The following is a 6000-nucleotide window of genomic DNA, read 5'->3' as shown; positions in this document are numbered from 1 at the left end:
TAATGAGTTAAACTATGTTTATGAAATGTATTCGTTCCTTCCTCTCCAGCATGCCTAGTAGTACAGCTCATAGTAGTTAATGTCACTTTGTCACTTGCTGATGAGTCAGTAACAACTATCAAAGTAGTGTTTTCTACTTCTGTTTCATCATGATGAGAATAGTGCGAACAGGTATTTTTTCAAATTTTATCATTGAGGTTAATATATTTGTGAAGTTTTACTCTATGGAAATCCAAGAGCCAACTGGATGCCATCTCGTTTAGACTCCACAGGTCAACAGTTGATGACTCTTATATCATATTGACAACTATCATAGACCAACAAACCCTAGCTTAGACGTTTAGAGGAACATAAAGCCCACTTCAAGCCCCAATCGCTAGGTTCTGCTTAGTTGCTAATCACTTGATATTTATCTCTTTAGTTAAAAATGTTCTATCATATTTTTACTTTTGAGTTACCACTATAGTAGAGAGTTGGTTAAACCTGTAGGTGCTTGACAAGCACCTGCAGGTTGTTGATCTCTTAGTTTATGAAGAATTTCAAACAAAATAAAAAACTTATTGGAAAAAGCATGTTTTTGCAATCAGGACTGGAAATGTTAACATTTTCAATACAGAGTCTGTACTGACGTTTGTACATGTATTTGTGTACAATCATACCTCAACATTCGTCTGCCTCAACACATGAGAAAATCGAAATGCGAGCAAAACCTCAGGCAAGCTTCTGCCTTGAGATATGAGAAACCTTTGAGATACAAGTGGGTTCTTGATGTAGCAACTATATGGCTAAGTACGCGAGACGCAGCTATCAAGGATAGCATCGCTTGATTTTTTTTGTTAAATCAATTTAAAAAGTTTTAAAAAAGCCGGCTAAACGTTATAGTGCAAGTGAGGGAAAAAGCGCCAAACCAGAAAACAGTAACAAAAAATTAAAACAAAGACAATAATTATACAGTTAAGTTTAGTAAAAGATTAAAAATTAGCTTCAAGTGTGTGTTTAGTACGATAAATTTATTTAAGTTTATTTCAAAGTTTATGAAACGTCACATAGCGTAACAAAAGTCTAGTGTACTGAATGCGTTGCTGTCGAGTCTCCCTCACACCGCTCCATTACGTCAGTCTTGAAACTAAGCACTCCATACAGTACTGTACATAGTAATGTTACATTTTATTGCAGGCCATCACCACTAAATAAGTATTTGTTAAACTTGTGAGCATAGGTCGCGAATTACAAGTAAAAATCCATTTTTCCATCAAAATATCCTGTTTTAGGCGGTTTTTTCATATTTTGGGAACGGATTAATTTGTATTTAGTTATTTTATATATGAAATGTTACTTTGAAAAAATTGACATATATGATCTCAGTCCCAGAATGCATTAAGCTCATTTGTCGAGGTAAACAGTCTGGTCTAAACAGTTACAAAGCAATGCGATGTTTGTCTTACTACGAAAACATTAAACATGGAGAATGGTATGATCAATTGCAAGTGTACTGTACATTTGCAATTGATTATAGCCTTCTGCATTGACCATTTGCATTGATCAAAGCCATATACTGTAAAACCTCTATTTGAATGTCACCTTTATTTGAACACCACCTCTATCTGACCACCACTGTAGGAAAAGGGTTGAAAAATACAGCACCACCCTTTAATTGAACGCTACCTTAATTTGACCACACTTTAACATTGTTCGATTTTTATGAACTCATAATAAAAAGTGATCAGTAGAAGTGTCCACAAAATAGTACTAATAATGATTCGATTACACCAATAACAATTAATTCTTTTGTGGTTACCGTTCGTATTAAATTTCGTTTTCTACTTCTTAAGCTTACATTTTTTTTAAACTTTGAAAGCAATGCTAGAGAAATAATTAATAAATGTATTAGGCTAATAGTAGGTCCTTGTTTAACGCGATCTCAATACATCTATTTATGTGAAAAACAGTTTACAATTGCGATGGAATCTGTACTACTATTTTTAGACTAAAACTTGTGTTAAGAGTGCATGCGGCTAAAAGCTTATCAGTATTTTCGCAACTTTTTTAAATAGCAATGCATAAACGTTTTGCTCTGCTAAGAAACTTGTTTGAACGCTAATATCAACTAGTTCAGCTGTGCAGAAGAAGACTTGAAGTAAGCAGATAGAAAATAGAACGTCATGGCGTTCAAATAGAGGTTCTACGGTATTTCTATTTTACTAAATTCATCTGGGCATAAATAGACTCATTCACAACCATTGATTTGAATCGTTTAATCTTTCAAGTAACTTCAAACTGGAATATTGAGTGCAGTTTAAAATTTTACAAATGTAACTTTCACACACCTTCTAAGCACTTAGGCATGGTGTTCGAGGTCACAAAATTAAAATTAATAGGAATATTCACAGAACATTGTGCAGTTTTTTTGTGTCAAGAGCTTAAACTTTTTTATGACCTCTGTTAACAGATAAGCATTATAGCATGCTTTTCCTTTTAAGTTTGAACTTTTAAACTCATTTTCTTTGTTTAGAAAATGCAATACATGCTTGCATTCTAACCATGCAGCTGCAAAGTCTTGTCCAAAATAGAGATTTGGTAAAACATATTTCACTTAACATCTGTGCAATTTTAAGAATAAATACTATGAAATATGATTTGCTTTTTTGTGCATGAGACACATGTGTTGTAATTGGGTAGGATGAAAAGTTATCTTTTCTTGATTCATCACTGTATTTATTTTGTTTTCAGTCATCATTTTTTGATGCGAAATGTACTGCACATTGTTATACGCTATCTCCTAACAGAGTAAACTAGAAAAAATTACTGCTGCTGTCACCAAAATAATAGTTCATTTTTTTAATGTGTTTTTTCAGGACTTCTCTATGACCATAAAATGTAATTCAGTAACAACGATCATAAGTCTGTTTCCATTAATATAATAAGAACCTGTGTTCATCCATGGCCACACGAAGAATGTTAGGAAAAAATATTCCCCTGCATGGAACTCGGGTAACCTGGTTTTGCAGCAAGCGCACCACCAACTGCATCACCAGACCACATTGCAGTATCTAGGAATAATTGTGATCATAATGGTTAAACATGATAATGATCCCTCGCGACCCACAAAACTGCAATGGCAGTAGTATATATAACCTGAAGAAAACGTTGTAACTTATGTAATAAGAAAAAGCAACTTACAGGTTCACCTTAAAATATCACTGCAATATTAAGAGTAATCTGCCATTCTCCATCTGTGATAGTTACGATTAAAAAACAACCTTGATGTTATACTGTGGATGAGTATCAAAGAGAGCCTGTGATATAATCATGATTCACTCACCAAATTGTTAAGCAATTTTTTGCTAACACCCAATGACTTTCTATTGCCTTGCATGATACTTTAATTTTTTACTTGATGATAAAAATTGCCATATCATGTCATATCATCTTTAGTGTTGTTTTTTCATGAAAAAAACACAAGTTGATTGGGTGAGTTAATGAAAAAAGACTTGTAGCACGAGGTGATGCAATGGATTTAAGCAGACTATGCATGCTTGTTGGTCAAATGAACTTGACCTCAATGATTGTTTATTGGTTTTTCTTTTTTTTACCTTATTACAAAATTGTAAGTACATAAGTAAGTAATGAGCAACATTTTATTTCTCTATTTTTAAGGAACTTGACTGTTGCTGATATCGAAAAGGTTGTACCTTCCTATTTACAACATCTGGGGCCTTTGGAAAAAATTAGAATGTACGGCACATTTCTTAAAAAGGCCTATCAGCTTAAAACAGAAGTTGACACAAAGCTAGACAATTTGGAATGGATGATTACAGAAAAAGATATTCCAGCTGTAAGTATAATAAAAGGGCTGTAAGCATACTTATTGCTGGTTTCATTATATCCTTATAGTAAGTGTCAGTGTATTCTTTAGCATTAAAGAGAACAAGTGACCTGTTGGCTTGGTGGACAAGAGTGTTCACAGAATAACAACGTGAAACAACCATGTTGATATTTGCATAAATAAAATACAAAAGAAGTTTAACTATTTTGGGTTGAATGGCAAATTTTTAAATAAACTTTTAGCTAGACACTTTGTCTTCCAATTCATTTTTATTTCATTTATGAGATTTGTGTATACCGGAACCTGTCCTTATTTTCACTATTAGATATGTTATTTATTTGACAGAAAATTGTATTATGACATTTAAAAACTAAATCACCTTGTTTTGTGCAATCTACTTTTTTGTTTAAAGCAGTGAATAGACTCATACTGTGAGATATATTCACATATTTCACTAACATTGTCGGATTTAATATACTGAACAGTTTAACTAATTCATATATCACTGGTATGTTCCAATTCGCCTGTACCAGATATCCACATTACGACGATTTCATTTTGTACTTACCAAAAGATGCACTCAGCAACTGCTCAGTTATTGCTATGTTTTTAAAACTTTTGTCAAAAAGATATCAGATGTATATGTAAGCTCAATAGTTTTAAATTGTCTTTGTGTAATCTTTTGTTTTTGTGACACCATATGGCAATATCTTTCTTTCCCTTTATTTATCTTCTTGTGGCCCCCCTGTTCAAAACTTGTTTTTTTTATAAAAACTACTAGCTATGCTACTGTGCTACCAGGTAATAGAAAAGTCTTAGGACAGAAAACTGATTTGTATTTAACATAAAACAACATTTGCCATTCTAACTTTCAAACTACATATCATGAGAAAAGGGTTTTGTTTTATAAACAATGAGAAGTAGTGAGAGTTGCTCGCTATTAGCCCACGCGCTATCAAGCAGCCAGTACTTTTAATAATGTGAGCGAACAGTTTCTCGTGACGTTATGCTATGAGCCGTGTCATACGCAAATATGTTGGGTATTTGCTCTCATATAATGACTTATATTGGCAAAATAGCAATTCAATTTCTGTGGTCCGGTGGATAGTGCATCTGACAAACGTCAGGGTCCGAGATCGCATCTTCTTACGGAATCTTTATACAAAGATTTAATGATCTATAGCCGGAATGCGTACACACATACTTTGAGAAATATATATATATAGATTATGAAAATCTCTTTAAAATTGTTTATAACTTTTGTTTTAAAATTAAAAAATATTAGAATGTTTATGAAAAAACTTACAGCAGCAATACATGTATAGGTAAAAGTACTGTTCAGATTTTTAGGGTTTCGTTTTATCACAACACAGTGTATTTTTCATAGGATTAAACATTTAGCTTGAAGAACCATTTGAAAGGTGACAATTCTAGTGTTAAGCTTGCCCATTCATCCAAGCATTAACCCTGGTGATGATCCATCCCAAGATTCTGGTCTAACCTATGAGCATCACCTAAACGCAAACTATTGCTTTCCTAGATAAATCTGAGCAAACAAGAAATGTTTAAACAACGACAAAGTTTTGGAGAGGATATGAATAACTTGGCTAGACAAGGGATCAAGGCCACTAACCAGAAGAATATAGCTAAAGGCAGAAAAAAGAAGCTAAAAACAATCCAGTCTAAACTAAACCAATCTAGACCAACCCAAAAACTGGTTCTTCAGGCAATTCATTCCCAAGATAGGAGGTAGTACATTTCTCTATAAATTTATTCCATTAATAAAGATAAAATCATGAGATTGTTTAACAAAAAAAAGCCCAAAGACAATTTGTGGCTTTTTACAAAAAAATGAAAAATTGATCAATTTCACCGAGTATAACATATTTAAAGATGTTGGGACCAATCATGACTGTACTAAACATGACGCTGTACCATTCATAATGTTTTGCAGCATGATAAGATAAATCCTGACCCTTTGACTCATGACAAGGACTAATTATAACAATTCTGCATGTAAGAATTGGGACTACTATTTCCATCTAGTAAAACTTGCCATACTACTTTTAAGTGAAAAAAATATCATCATAATGCTTTTCAAGCATGATAAGATAAATCCTGACACTTTCACTCATGTCAAGGACTGATCACAACATTTTTGCATATGATAAAGA

Source organism: Watersipora subatra, chromosome 10 (genome assembly GCF_963576615.1).
Source record: "Watersipora subatra chromosome 10, tzWatSuba1.1, whole genome shotgun sequence".
Taxonomy (NCBI): Eukaryota; Metazoa; Bryozoa; class Gymnolaemata; order Cheilostomatida; family Watersiporidae; genus Watersipora; species Watersipora subatra.
Note: the sequence above shows the minus strand (reverse complement) of the source record.